The sequence below is a fragment of the Mobula hypostoma genome, chromosome 13 (genome assembly GCF_963921235.1).
Source record: "Mobula hypostoma chromosome 13, sMobHyp1.1, whole genome shotgun sequence".
NCBI classification, from domain to species: domain Eukaryota; kingdom Metazoa; phylum Chordata; class Chondrichthyes; order Myliobatiformes; family Myliobatidae; genus Mobula; species Mobula hypostoma.
In genome coordinates, this window is record NC_086109.1 from 234,544 (window position 1) to 250,013 (window position 15,470).

At 49.5% G+C, this 15,470-nt stretch overlaps 1 protein-coding gene across 3 annotated transcripts in view; it reads right to left on the bottom strand.

Moving 5' to 3' along the window:
* LOC134355351 (zinc finger protein 436-like) overlaps positions 1-15,209 on the bottom strand; it is a 139,203-nt gene extending 123,994 nt beyond the window's left edge. For all 3 annotated transcript variants that reach the window (XM_063065113.1, XM_063065110.1, XM_063065108.1), the window contains exon 1: positions 15,101-15,209. The gene's annotated coding sequence lies outside the window, so the exon portion shown is untranslated. The remainder of the gene's footprint in view (positions 1-15,100) is intronic.
* Positions 15,210-15,470: the final 261 nt, after the last annotated feature.

The window sequence follows — 15,470 nt, forward strand, 5'->3', positions numbered from 1 at the left end:
AATGCTAAGGAAATGGCAAAAAAAATACTGCACGATGCACAACAATTTGTTTGTGCCATTCTCTATATCCCAGCCTTTAGTCGCAAACCTCCAATTCTACCCGCTCTCTCAACTCCCCCCACCCCAGCAGAATGACATCCGCAGCCTGTTTCCCTGGCTTGCCGGTGACCCAGTGCCCTCCTCACAGATGCTGCCTGACCCACCGGATGTCCCGGCTTCCCATCCTGTTCCACATGGATGAGCTGTGGGGGTTGGGAGAGGACAGAGAGAAACAGGCTGAACGGGGCGGGGAGGGGGAGAGAGAAGGAAAGGGGGAGGAGAGAGCAGAATGGTCGTGGTGGGGGAGAGATAAAATGTGGCAGATGAAAGTCGGACTGAAAGATAATGAGACACAGAGACAGGGAGGGGTGTAGGGGCTGGATGGGGTTACAGAGAGAGGGAGGGGTGTAGGGGTCAGAGGGGGTTACAAAGACAGGGAGGAGTGTAGGGCTGGAGGGGGTTACAGAGACAGGGAGGGGTGTAGGGATTGGAGGGGGTTACAAAGACAGGGAGGGGTGTAGGGGCTGGATGGGGTTACAGAGAGAGGGAGGGGTGTAGGGGTCAGAGGGGGTTACAAAGACAGGGAGGAGTGTAGGGCTGGAGGGGGTTACAAAGACAGGGAGGGGTGTAGGGGCCAGAGGGGGTTACAGAGACAGGGAGGGGTGTAGGGGCCGGAGGGGGTTACAGAGACCGGGAGGGGTGTAGGGGTCAGAGGGGGTTACAGAGACAGGGAGGGGTGCAGGGGCCGGATGGGGTTACAGAGAGAGGGAGGGGTGTAGGGGCCGGACGGGGTTACAGAGAGAGGGAGGGGTGTAGAGGCCGGAGGGGGTTACAGAGACAAGGAGGGGTGTAGGGGCCAGAGGGGGTTACAGAGACAGGGAGGGGTGTAGGGGCTGGAGGGGGTTACAGAGACAGGGAGGGGTGTAGGGGCCGGACGGGGTTACAGAGAGAGGGAGGGGTGTAGGGGCCGGAGGGGGTTACAGAGACAGGGAGGGGTGTAGGGGTCAGAGGGGGTTACAAAGACAGGGAGGAGTGTAGGGCTGGAGGGGGTTACAGAGACAGGGAGGGGTGTAGGGATTGGAGGGGGTTACAAAGACAGGGAGGGGTGTAGGGGCTGGATGGGGTTACAGAGAGAGGGAGGGGTGTAGGGGTCAGAGGGGGTTACAAAGACAGGGAGGAGTGTAGGGCTGGAGGGGGTTACAAAGACAGGGAGGGGTGTAGGGGCCAGAGGGGGTTACAGAGACAGGGAGGGGTGTAGGGGCCGGAGGGGGTTACAGAGACCGGGAGGGGTGTAGGGGTCAGAGGGGGTTACAGAGACAGGGAGGGGTGCAGGGGCCGGATGGGGTTACAGAGAGAGGGAGGGGTGTAGGGGCCGGACGGGGTTACAGAGAGAGGGAGGGGTGTAGAGGCCGGAGGGGGTTACAGAGACAAGGAGGGGTGTAGGGGCCAGAGGGGCTTACAGAGACAGGGAGGGGTGTAGGGGCTGGAGGGGGTTACAGAGACAGGGAGGGGTGTAGGGGCCGGACGGGGTTACAGAGAGAGGGAGGGGTGTAGGGGCCGGAGGGGGTTACAGAGACAGGGAGGGGTGTAGGGGTCAGAGGGGGTTACAGAGACAGGGAGGGGTGTAGGGGCCGGATGGGGTTACAGAGAGAGGGAGGGGTGTAGGGGCCGGAGGGGGTTACAGAGACAGGGAGGGGTGTAGGGGCCGGACGGGGTTACAGAGAGAGGGAGGGGTGTAGAGGCCGGAGGGGGTTACAGAGACAAGGAGGGGTGTAGGGGCCGGAGGGGGTTACAGAGACAGGGAGGGGTGTAGGGGCTGGAGGGGGTTACAGAGACAGGGAGGGGTGTAGGGGCTGGACGGGGTTACAGAGAGAGGGAGGGTGTAGGAGCCGGAGGGGGTTACAGAGACAGGGAGGGGTGTAGGAGTCAGAGGGGGTTACAGAGACAGGGAGGGGTGTAGGGGCCGGAGGGGGTTACAGAGATGTGGAGGGGTGTAGGTGCCGGAGTGGGTTATAGAGACAGGGAGGGGTGTAGGGGCCGGAGGGGGTTACAAAGACAGGGAGGGGTGTAGGGGCTGGAGGGGGTTACAGAGACAGGGAGGGGTGTAGGGGTCAGAGGGGGTTACAAAGACAAGGAGGAGTGTAGGGCTGGAGGGGGTTACAGAGACAGGGAGGAGTGTAGGGATTGGAGGGGGTTACAAAGACAGGGAGGGGTGTAGGGGACAGAGGGGGTTACAGAGACAGGAAGGGGTGTAGGGATTGGAGGGTGTTACAGAGACAGGGAGGGGTGTAGGGGCCGGAGGGGGTTACAGAGACAGGGAGGGGTGTAGGGGTCAGAGGGGTTTACAGAGACAGGGAGGGGTGTAGGGGCCGGATGGGGTTACAGAGAGAGGGAGGGGTGTAGGGGCCGGAGGGGGTTACAGAGACAAGGAGGGGTGTAGGGGCCAGAGGGGGTTACAGAGACAGGGAGGGGTGTAGGGGCTGGAGGGGGTTACAGAGTCAGGGAGGGGTGTAGGGGCCGGACAGGGTTACAGAGAGAGGGAGGGGTGTAGGGGCCGGAGGGGGTTACAGAGACAGGGAGGGGTGTAGGAGTCAGAGGGGGTTACAGAGACAGGGAGGGGTGCAGGGGCCGGAGGGGGTTACAGAGATGTGGAGGGGTGTAGGTGCCGGAGTGGGTTATAGAGACAGGGAGGGGTGTAGGGGCCGGAGGGGGTTACAAAGACAGGGAGGGGTGTAGGGGCTGGAGGGGGTTACAGAGACAGGGAGGGGTGTAGGGGTCAGAGGGGGTTACAGAGATGGGCAGGAGTGTAGTTGCCGGAGTGGGTTACAGAGACAGGGAGGGTTGTAGGGGCCGGAGGGGGTTTCAGAGACAGGGAGGGGTATAGGGGGCCAGAGGGGGTTACAGAGACAGGAAGGGGTGTAGGGATTGGAGGGGGTTACAGAGACAAGGAGGGGTGTAGGGGCCGGAGGGGGTTACAGAGACAGGGAGGGGTGTTGGGGTCAGAGGGGGTTACAGAGACAGGGAGGGGTGTAGGGGTCAGAGGCAGTTACAGAGATGGGGAGGGGTGTAGATGCCGGAGTGGGTTACAGAGACAGGGAGGGGTGTAGGGGCCAGAGGGGGTTACAGAGACAGGGAGGGGTGTAGGGGCCAGAGGGGGTTACAGAGACAGGGAGGGGTGTAGGGGCCGGTGGGGGTTACAGAGACAGGGAGGGGTGTAGGGATCAGAGGGGGTTACAGAGACAGGGAGGGATGTAGGGGTCAGAGGGGTGTACAGAGAAAGGGAGGGGTGTAGGGGCCGGAGGGTGTCACAGAGACAGGGAGGGATGTAGGGGCCGGAGGGGGTTTCAGAGACAGTGAGGGGTGTAGGGGCCGAAGGGTGTCACGGAGACAGGGAGGGGTGTACACACTGGAGAGAGGGGTTACAGAGACAGTGAGTGGTTTTGGGACTGGAGAGGGGGGGTTACAGAGACAGTGAATTGTTTAGGGACTGGAGAGAGGTTTTACAGAGACAGTGAGTGGTGTTTGAACTGGAGAGGGGGGGTTACAGAGACAGTGAGGGGTTTAGGGACTGGAGAGTGTTCCAGTGACCGATAGGTGTATTGGGGCTGGAGGAACAGGGGTTACAGAGAAAGTGCTGGAGCTGTAGGAGGGGATACTGGGGTCATAGGGTTTTGAATTTACACAGATGCTTGGAACCTGTGCTGCTCTCTCCCACACACAGGCCTGCTCCTGGGAAAATGTGTGGAGTATTACTGAGGCCATGGGAACAGGAAACCAGCAGAGAAAAACACCCGGTGGGTCTGGCAGCAACTGTGAGGAGGGCACAGGGTCACTTGCAAGATAGGGAAACAGGCTGCAGATCTCAGCGACTGGGGGAAATGGAGAAGGAGTTGTCGAGGAGGTGAAGGTGATAGAGAGGGAGCATGAATGAGTGACAGCGATAGAGTGAGAGAGCAAGAAATCTGTCTGAGTGACGTCACAACAACAACCTCTCACTCGATGTCAGCAAGGCCAAGGAGCTGATTATTGACTTCAGGAGGAGGAAGGCAGAGATTCATGAGCCAGTCCTCATCAGGGGATCAGAGGTGGAGAGAGCAACTTTAAACCCCCCAATGTCATTATTTCAGAAGACCTGTCCCAGGCCCAGCACGGAACCGCAATTACGAAGAAAGTGCAGCAGCACTTCCACTTCCTTCGGAGTTTGCGAGAATGCGGCAACATCTAAAACTTTGACAATCTCGTAAAGATGTGTTTTGGAGAGTATATAGACTGGCTGCATCACAGCCTGGTTTGGAAACACCAAAGCCCTTCAATAGAAAGGCCTACAAACACAGTTGTATCACTGGTAAAGCCTTCCCTGCCACTGAACACGTCTACACTGAGCACTGTTGCAGGAAAGCAGCATCCATCATCAAAGATCCCCACCATCCAGGACATGCTCTCTTCTTACTGGTGCTTCGAGAAGGAGGGACAGCCTCGGGTTCCACACCAAAGAGGAGATTTCAATTCGGACATTGGGAGTTTTCAGAGGAGGGAACTTCAATCATGTCAGCAGTGGGTCGCTACAGCGAGCAAGAGCTTTCACTAGTGACATGAGTGTTTGAGATTGATTAGCAAGAGCAAACTAAAGAGAGGCAGGGACAAGCACAGTGGCCGTCGTCTGAATGGACAGTCAGACTGGTGATCTTGAGGGTTAAGCTCTTCAAGGCTTCAATGAAGAGAGGCTTCGGTCAGAGAGAACAAGAGGAAAGCTCCAGTTTTTTTCCTTCTCTTCTTTATATCTGCTCAGCTAGGACAGTAGAGATACCAGGCAGGAGAGTGCAATCTCTTGTGGGATGTGGGAAGACAGGGAGACGTCCAGTGTCCCAGACGACTACAACTGCAAGAAGTGCATCCAGCTGCAGCTTCTAACAAACTGCGTTAGGGAGTTGGAGCTGGAACTGGATGAACTCCAGATTATTCAGTAAACTGCAGGGGTGATGGATAAGACATATAGAGAGGTAGTTACACCCAAGATGCAGGGCACTGGAAACTGGGTGACAGTCAGGAAGGGGAAAGAGGTTAAGGAGCCATTGCAGAGTACCCCGGTGACCAGCCCCTCAACAACAGGTATATCACTTTGGATATTGTTTGACCTAACAGGGGAGAGTCACAGTGGCATTGAATCTGCCTCTGTGTCTCAGAAGGGAAGTGGGGAGAAGTGGTCCGCTGTGGTGAATGGGGACTCATTAGTTAGGGTAATGGACAGGAGGTTCTGTGGGTGAGATTGAGATTCTTGAATGGTATGTTGCCTCCCAGGTGCCAGGGTCCGGGATATCTCAGACTGAGTCCTCAGCATTTGTTTGAGGGAGGGTGAAGAGCCAGGAGTCATGTATCATGTAGGTACCAATGACATGGGTAGCACGAGTGACGAGGTCCTGCGTAGGGAGTTCACGGAGTAGGGGCAGGACCTCCAGGGTTGTAATCTCAGGATTGCTACCCAAGCCACATGTTAGCGAGGCCCGAACTAGGAAGACTATACAGTTTAAGGAATTAGTGTGGGAGGGAGGGCATAAGATTTTTGGATCATTGGGCTCTCTTCCAGGGAAGGTGGGACCTGTACAGGAGGGGCGGTTTGCACCTGAACTGGATTGGGACTAATATCCTAGTGGAAATGTTTGTTAATACTGCACAGTAGGGTTTAAACTAGAGTTGAAGGGGATGGGAACCAGAATGCTTGAACAATTAGCGGAGAGGTTGTGGATGCAGATGTTGGTAAGACCTCAGACAAAGTTAGGAATCGAAAGATTGAGCTTGGTGCGACTAGTGTCCTGAGCTGCGTATATTTCAATGCAAGAAGCATCATCGGACAGGGGGATGATGGTGCTGAAGATGAGGTAGCTGGTTCACAAACAGAGGCAATATGTGGTGAGGAGAGGTTGCTGACGGAGCAGAATTGCAGTCAACCAGATGAATTGCAACGTAAAAGGCGGACAAAATCGAAAAGGGTGAACACTGAAGGTGTTGTATTTGAATGTGCACAGTATATGGAATAAGGTCGAAGAACTTGCAGCAGAATTGAAAATTGGCATGTATGATTTAGGCATCACTGAATCACAGCCAAAAGAAGATTATATCTGGGAGCTTAATGTCCAAGGATACACTTTGTATCGAAAGGACAGGCAGGAAGGCAGAGGGGGAGGCATTGCTCTGTTGGTAAAAAAAGATGAAATCAAATCATTAGAAAGAGGTGACATAGGGTCAGAAGATGTTGAATCATTGTGGATAGAACTAAGGAACTACAAGTGTAAAAATACTCTGAAACAGTAGCAAGGATGTTGCCCACAAATTACAAAGGGAGATAGAAAATGCATGCCAAAAGGGGAATGTTACACTAGCCATGGGGGACCTCAGTAGGCAGGTCGTTTGGGAAAATCAGGTTGGTGTTGGATTACAGGAGGGGGAATTTTGAGAGTGCCTATGAGATGGCTTTTTAGAGCGGTTCGTGATTGAGTCCACCAAGGGATCAGCTATTTTGGATTGGGTGCTGTGCAATGAACCAGAATTGATTAGGGACCTTAAGGTAAAAGCCCTCTGGGGAAAGTGATCATAATATGATTGAATTCACCCTGAAATTTGAAAAGAGGGAAGCTAAAGTCAGTTTATCAGTATGACAGTGGAGTAAAGGGAATTACAGAGACCTAAAAAAGGAGTTGGCCAGAATTGATTGGAAGAAAATACTGGCAGGTTTGACAGCAGAGCAGCAATAGCTGGAATTTCCGGAAACAATTCGGAAGGCACAGGATATATATATCCCAAAGAGGAAGAAGTATACCAAAGGAAAGATGACACAGCCGTGGCTAACAAGAGAAGTCAAAGCCAACATAAAAGCCAAAAAGAGGGCATGTACTAGAAGAAAAAATAGTGGGAAGTTAGAGGATTGAAAGGCTTTTAAAAACTAACAGAGGCAACAAAAAAAAGTCATTCAGAAGGGAAAGATGAAATACAAAAGTAAGTGAGCCAATAATATTAAAGAGGATACCAAAAGTACCTTCAGATATATAAAGTGTAAAAGAGAGGTGAGAGTGGATATCGGACCACTGGAAAACTATGCTGGAGAAGTAGTGATGGGGACAATGAAACGGCGGAAAAACCAAATAAGTATTTTGCATCAGTCTTCACTGTGGAAGATACTAGTAGTATTGTGGAAGTTCCAGGTGTCAGGAGTCATGCAATGTGTGAAGTTACCATAACTAGAGAGAAGGTTCATGGGAAACTGAAAGGTCTGAAAGTAGATAAGTCACCTGGACCAGATGGTGTACACCCCAGAGTTCTGAAAGAGGTGGCTGAAGAGATTATGGAGGCATTAGTAATGATCTTTCAAGAGTCACTAGATTCTGGAATGGTTCCAGAAGACTGGAAAATTGCAAATGTCACTCCACTCTTCAAGAAGGGAGAGAGGCAAAAGAAAGGAAACTATAGGCCAGTTAGTCTGACCTCAGTGGTTGGGAAGATGTTGTGGTCAATTTTTAAGGATGTGGTTTTGGGGAACTTGGAGCCACATGATAAAATAGGCCAAAGTCAACACAGTTTCCTCAAGAGAAAACCTTGCCTGACAAATCTATTGGAATTCTTTGAAGAAATAGCAAGCAGGATAGACAAAAGAGAATTTGTTGATGTTGTTTACTTGGATTTTCAAAAGTCCCTTAACAAGGTGCCACATATGAGGCTGTTTAACAAGCTACGAGCCTGTGGTATTACAGGGAAGATTCTAGCACGGCTAATGCAGTGGCTGATTGGCTGGAGGCAAAAAGTGGGAATAAAGGGAGCATTTTCTAGTTGGCTGCCGGTGACTAGTGGTGTTCCACAGTGGTCTGTTTTGGAACTGACTCCAAGTCTTTTTCCATTATATGTCAATGATCAGGAAGATGGAACTGAAGGCTGTGTTGCAAAGTTTGCAGACAAGGCTACTGAAGGATTTAGACAGCTTAGGAGAATGGGCAAAGAAACAGCAGATGGAATATAGTGTCGGGAAGTGTATGGTCATGCACTTTGATAGAAGAAATTTAAGGGTGGACTATTTTCTAAATGGAGAGAAAATGCAAAAAACTAAGTTGCAAAGGGACTTGGGAGTCCGTGTGCAGGATTCTCTAAAGGTTAATTTGCAGGTTGAATCTGTGGTGAGGAAGACAAATTCAATGTTAGCATTCATTTCAAGAGGGCTAGAATATAAAAGCAAGGATGTAATGTTGAGACTTTATAAAGCACTGGTGAGGCCTCACTTGGAGCGTTGTGAGCAGTTTTAGACCCCTTAGCTTAGAAAGGATGTGCTGAAACTGGAGATGGTTCTAAGGACATTCACGGAAATGATTCCAGGATCGAATGGCTTGACATATGAAGAGTGTTTGATGGCTCTGGGCCTGTATTCATTAGAATTCAGAAGAATGAGACATGACTTCATTGAAACCTGTCAAATTGTGAAAGGCCTTAACAGAATGGATGCGGAGAGGATGTTTTCTTTGGTGGGAGAGTCTAAGACCAGAGGATACAGTGTCAGAATAGAGATGAGGAGGAATTACTTTCACCCGAGAGTGGTGAATCTGTGGAATTCTTTGTCACAGGCAGCTGTGGAGGTCAAGTTTTTATGTATATTTAAGGCAGAGATTGACAGATTTTTGATTGGTTAGGGCATAAAGAGATACAGGGAGAAGGCAAGAAATTGGGGCTGAGAGGAAAATTGGATCATCCATGATGACATGGCGTTGCAGACCTAATGGGCCAAATGGCCTAATTCTGCTCCTATATCTTTTGGTTTTAGGGTCTTATGGATTGCTGCCTTTGCCACATGCCAGTAAGGGTTACAATAAGATGATTTAGCAGATGAACATGTGGCTAAGGAACTGGTGCAGGGGCATTGTTTCAGATTTCTGCATCACTGAGATCTCTTTTGGGTGAGTTATGACCTGTACAAAAAGGATAAGTTACACCCAAACTTGGGGGATCCAACACCCTCTCCATGAACTGTTTGTTCTTCTGCCATCAGGCAAACATTACAGGAGCATCAAAACTAAAACCACAAAGCTACTAAACAGCTTCCTCCCACAGGCAGTCAGACTGCTAAATAGCTGCTCTACCTGACTCTGCTTTGGACACTTTTAACTTGCACTGGACACTTATAACTGACATGTGGCTGTTGTGTTTTACTATTTATTGTTATGTTTATTATTTAGTGTTGCGATTGTTATGTTATGATTGCACCGCTCCTGGGAAACGCTGTCTCACTCTGCCCTGCAGAGCTGATGTACGGTTAGAATGACAATAAAGTTTTTTGAATCTTTGAATCTTGAATCTTTGTGGGCAGATTTGCCTCAGCTGTTTTGGAAGGAATACTTGGAATGTTGTGTTCAATTCTAGTTGCTTCATTATAGGAAGGATGTGGAAGTTTTGGAGAGGGTGCCGAGGAGATTTACTAGGATGCTGCCGGGATTAGACAACATGTCTTATGAGGATAGACTGAGTGAGCTGGTGCTTTCACTTTGCAGCAAAGGAGGGTGAGAGGTGACTTGATAGATTGTACAAGATGATAAGAGGCACAGATTGAGAGACTTTTCACCGGGTGGAAAAGGTTAATGGAAGGGGAGAAATTTTAAGGTAATTGGAGGAAAGTACAGGGGAGATGTCAGAGTTCACTCAGAGAGTGGTAGGTATGCAGAATGCTCCGTCGGGGGTCATCGTAGAGGCTGATACATTAGGGACATTGAAGAGACTCTTAAATAGGCAGGTGGAAAACAGAAAAAGGGAGGGTTACACAGGAGGGAACGATTAGATTGATCTTAGAGTGTGATTAAGTCGCAGTTAGTGCAACACTATTACAGCTCAGGGCGTCAGAGTTCAGAGTTCAATTTCGGCATCCTCTGTAACGAGTTTGTACGTCCTCACCGTGGGTTTCCTTCGGGTAATCCAGTTTCCTCCACACACTCAAGGACAAAGGTTAGTGGATAAATTGGTCATTGTAAATTATCCTGTGATTAGGCTAGGGTTAAACAGGTGGACTGCTGGGCGTTTAGTTCGTTGGACCAGAAGGACCTGTTTTGCACTGTATCTCTAAATAAATAAAGAAAGAAAAAAGCAAACATCGTGGGTCAATGGGCCTGCACTGTGCTCTCGTGTTCTATGTCCCATGAGTGCAGGGTTGGGTAGCTGGTGCGGGGGCAGGAATTCAGGTTCTTGGGATTACTTGTACAAGAGGAATATGTTGCACCTGAATTGAAGGGGGAACCATTTCCTGGTTGGGGGATTCACTAGTACTAGGAGGGTTTAACCTGAGAGGGTGGGGGGCCCTGAACAGTGGGGTTTAACCTGGGAGGGTGGGGGCCCTGAACAGTGGGGTTTAACCCGGAAGGGTGGGGGCCCTGAACAGGAGGGTTGAAACTAGAGGAGTGGGGGTGGGTAGGAAACACTGAACAGTAGAGTGGCTCATGAGAAATCAGGGACTAATTTCGCAACCAACGAGAGCAGGTTTAGTTATCAGGGGCACAGTGGAAGGAGAAGAAAGTCTATTGGGTTAAACTACATTGACTTAATTTTAAGGGGCTTGACAGGTAATGTGGTTGAGCTCAGGATGTGGATTGACCCTGGGAAGTAGGATAACAAAATGATTACAGGACATAGCTGAGGGAAGTCAAGAAGAACAACCTACCAGCCGTGCTTACTTACATCGATTCTCGCAAAGCTTTTGACTCCATTCACTGAGGTAAAATGCTGAAGATCCTGAAAGCTTACGGAGTGCCAGACCATCTACTGAGAGCAACAGAGTCCAGCTATACCAAAACCATGGCACAAGTTGTATCACCAGACAGAGAATCAGCAGTGTTCGAGCTCCTAGCTGGTGTGCTGCAAGGAGACACTCTGGCACCCTACATCTTTATAATCGTCCTTGATTACGCTCTGCGTCAAGCTACCAAAGATCATGACAAGCTTGGTTTTACCATAAAACCAGGATGAACTAAAACAGTCAGACCAGTTACGCTCACAGATCTCGATTTTGCAGATGACATAGTCCTGCTCTCTGACCAGGTGGAGGAAGCACAGCAGCTACTGACAAAAGCGGAAATTGAGTGCAATAAAGTTGGACTTCACCTAAACACTAAAAAGACAGAGTACATGACGTTTAACTGCGACGAAAGTACTCTCAAGACCGTAAAGAATGATACCATTATGAAAGTCTTTGACGTCAGGGACCTCGGGTCAAGAATGATGAGTTCGGAGAAGGTCATAAAGATACGGAAGGCGCTGGCATGGAGGGTTTTGAACGACATGAAGGAAATCTGGAAGTTGAACCTGACCAGAGGGCTTAAAAAGAGGATTTTCATAGCAGTCATAGATTCCATTCTCACGTACAGATGCGAGACGTGGACACTCACCAAGACGATGCGAAAATCTCTAGATGGTTGCTATACATGAATGTTCCGGATGGTTCTCGATGTGAGCTGGCAACAGCACATGACGAACATCAAGCCCTGTAACAACCTACCGATGCTCACCACTAAAATCGAGGTGAGAAGACTGCAGCTAGCAGGGAACTGTTTACGCCACCCCGAGCTACCTGCCAGCCTAGTCATCATATGGGAGCCCAAGCTCGGGAGGATGAACCCTGGGTGCCCTCCCAAGACTATGGTCAACACGCTCCTAGAAGACAGTGACGCGGCTAATGTAGATGAACTGAACACACTGATGAGGGAGAGGGAGAAGTGGAGAGTCGGTCATCGTGCCCGACGCCGGCCCCCTAGGCCTGAGTTGACGTAGTAGTAGTGGTAGTATTAGCTGAGGGAAGGGAAGAGCTGGACTGGATGCTCAGTGTTCCAGGGTACAGATTGTACAGGTATGACAAAGGTGCAGGTGAGAAACGAGGGGGAGATGCCTTCCTGATGGAGGTATAACGTACCTTACAGAAGATCTTCTTGGGGGAATCGGCTAGTGAGAACATACGGTAGAACGTAGAAATAAGGTGGTATGGTCATTATTATTATGGGTATGTCTGTGTGTGGGATTTGCAGGAGCAGAAATGTTGACAGATTGCAGCTAGCTGTATATGTAGGTCATTGTAACTTCTCTGTGGGTGGTGTGGAGGAGATACGTCTCTACCAAACCAAGTGTAAGGCGCTCCTTCCCTCCGCTAGCCTGCAGATCACCCTTGGCAAGGTATATCACCTGCTTAGCTTCCCCCCCCCACATCTGATCAGGGTCAATGAAACCATGGGAGCAGGTGGTGTACATCATAAATCCTGATTTTACGACCACTGATGCCAGGCAGGCAATCTCTGAAGTGTATTGACAATGGCTGGGGTCACCCGTCTTGTAAAGACACTGCCCAGAAGGATGCAATGGCAAACTACTTCCGTAGAAGTATTTGCCAAGAACGATCAATGTCATGGAAAGACCATGATTGCCTACCTCTTTTGACATGGCACATAACGAACTAACAAGTATTGATTGGGAAGACCATAGAGTGGAATGTTTGGATGGAGTGGGGTTTGTGAAATGTGTCCAAGAGAGCTTCCTTTATCAATAATATAGAGGGACCTACTGGAGAGGGTCAACACTGGGCCTCCTCCTGGGGAATGGGGTAGGGTAAGTGGCAGAAGTTTCAGTGAGCACCTTGACTCCAGTGACTATATGTCTCTTAGTTTTAAAATAGTTATGGACAAGGATACCACCAGTTCACAGGTTAAGGTCCTGAACTGACGGGGCAGAGCAAATTTTGGGCCGTTAGGTGTAATCTTGAGGTTGATTGCATTAGACTATTTGCAGGGAAAGAAGCATCTACCAAAATTGTCATTCTACTAAAAGTAACGGTTTGTAAGTTTACAAATTATACCAACATAGGTGATGCTGTAGAGGATGTATAAGGTTAGGAAAAATTACAGGGGTTTCTTGATCAGCTGGGTATTTGGGCTGAGAACTGGAAAGTAGATTAATGTGAGATCAAACCAGTATAGGGTTTATACAGTGAATGGTAGGGCCCTGTCGAACGTTATGGAACAAGGCACCGAGGAATGCAAGTGCATAGTTCACTGAAAACGGTGTCACAGGTAGACAGGGTGATGAAGAAGGCATTTAGCATGCTGGCCTTCGTCAGTTGGGGAACTGAGTACAGGAGTACACATACTATATCGAATATAGGTGTTACATAAGACATTGGTGAGATCAGACGGAGTATTTTCTACCATTTTTGACACCCATTATAGGAAAGATGTTATTAAACTAGAACAGTGTTAACATTTACCCTGGGCCCAACATATTAATGCAACTACAAAGATTATATTTCATCAGTGATTATATTTCATTAGGAGTTTGAAGACATTTGGTCTGTCACCAGAGATTCTAGCAAATGTGTATATACCATGTACCGTGGAGAGCAGTCTGACTGGTTACATCACCGTCTGGTATGGAGGCAGCAATACCCAGGAGCGGAATGAGCAGCAGAGAGTTGTAAACTCAGCCAGCTCCATCGTGGGCACTAGCCTCCCAGCATCCAGGGCATTCTTTACCCTCAAGAAGCTCGCCGCCATCATTAAGGACGTTCGCTATCCAGGACATGCCCTCTTCTCATTGCTACCATTAGGGAGGAGATACAGGAGCCTGAAGACACACACTCAACGTTAATGAAACAGCATCTTCCCCTCTGCCATCAGAGATCTGAAAGGACCATGAACACTTCCTCACTTTTTGCATCACTATTTTATTTTAAGTTGTAGTATCTTTGATACATTGCGCTGTACTACTGCCACAAAATAACAGATGTGTCAGTAAATATAAACCTGATTTTGAATAGTACAGAAAACTAATACCAGGATGTTGCCTGAACTTGGGGGTCAGTCTGAGATATGTGTAGACATAACTCATGTCAGGCTGCATCACTGGGGGGGGGGGGCTACTGCACAGGACAAAAAGAAGCAGCAGACGGCCGAAATTTAGTCAGCTCTATCTTGGGTACTAGCCTACAAAGTACCCAGGACATTTTCAAGGAGCGGGGTCTCAGAAAGGCAGCGTCCACTATTAGGGCCCTCCAGCACCCAGGGCATGCCCTTTTCTCACTGTTACCATCAGGTAAGAGGGTCAGAAGCCTGAAGGCACACAGTCAGCGATTCAGGAACAGCTCCTTCCTCTCCGCCATCCGATTCCTAAATGGACATTGAACCCATGAACACTACCTCACTCTTTAATTATATATTATTTCTACTTTTGCACTATTTTAATCTATTCAATATACGTATCCTGCAAATTGATTTACTTATTTATTGTTATTATTTTCTTTGTTTTTTTCTTCTTCTTCGATATTATGTATTGCATTGAACTGTTGCTGCTAAGTTAACAAATTCCACAACACATGCTGGCGATATCAAACCTGAAACTGATTCGAGGACTTCATTCCCTGACTGAGGGGTAACCTGAGTGAATCAGGAAGGGCACAGATGGGGTGAAAGTACACAGCCCTATTGCAGGGAAGAGGTGAAAGATTTTAAAGGGACATCGGGGCAGTCCTTCATACAAAGGAAGGTGCATATTTAGAACGAGTGGCCAGATATTGCTATTGAGGTAGGTGCCTTAACAACATTTAGAAACAATCTACATGATTAGGGAGAGGTTGCGAGGGCTACAGGCCAATCATGGGCAAGTGTGACTAGTTTCACTAGCGACATAGCACAGATGATCTGGGCTGAAGGGTCTGTTTTCATGCCATCTCTCTAGGACTCCCAGACACACACACAAAGACAGAATCTCAATGAACTCTCCCTTCATTCTTCTAAACTACAGAGATTACAAACTTAAAACGCACGGTTTATTTCTTCCTTCAAATCCCACCCCCTGTCACTTTTTTCCCCACCCTCTCTTCTTCCCCATCTATCCCCCCTCCTCCCACTTTCTCCCTCCTCTCCCCCTCTTTCCCTCCCTTCCCGGCCTCTCCCTCTCCCTCTCCCCACCTCCACTCCCGTTCTACCCCTCCCCATCCCTGTCTCCTCCATTCCCGCTCACCAGATACACCGCCGACCCTCTCCCTTCCTCCACATTGGGTCCTCACCTCTCTGATCCTCCGTCTGGCCGCCAGCCGCGCTCCAGGCCGCCAGCCCCCGCTGGCCTGCATGAGGTGCGCACCCCGCACCCCGCACCCGCACCCCGCACCCCGCACCTCCCGCTTCGCGTTGCTCGTACCTCCACTTACACACGCTCCCTAACTTTGCTAACGAACACTTCCTCTGAATTCTCACACGCTCCCTTACTTCCTGGTCACGCACAACATTACACACGCGCCCTGACTTCCCGTTCACTGTATACAAAGCTCCCCAATCCTCAATTTGCACACACTCCCTTATTCCATGTTTATAGACGTCCCCTAAACACCTATTTCTACTTCTCTCATTCTCTGTATGTACACATCTCACTATTGTCGG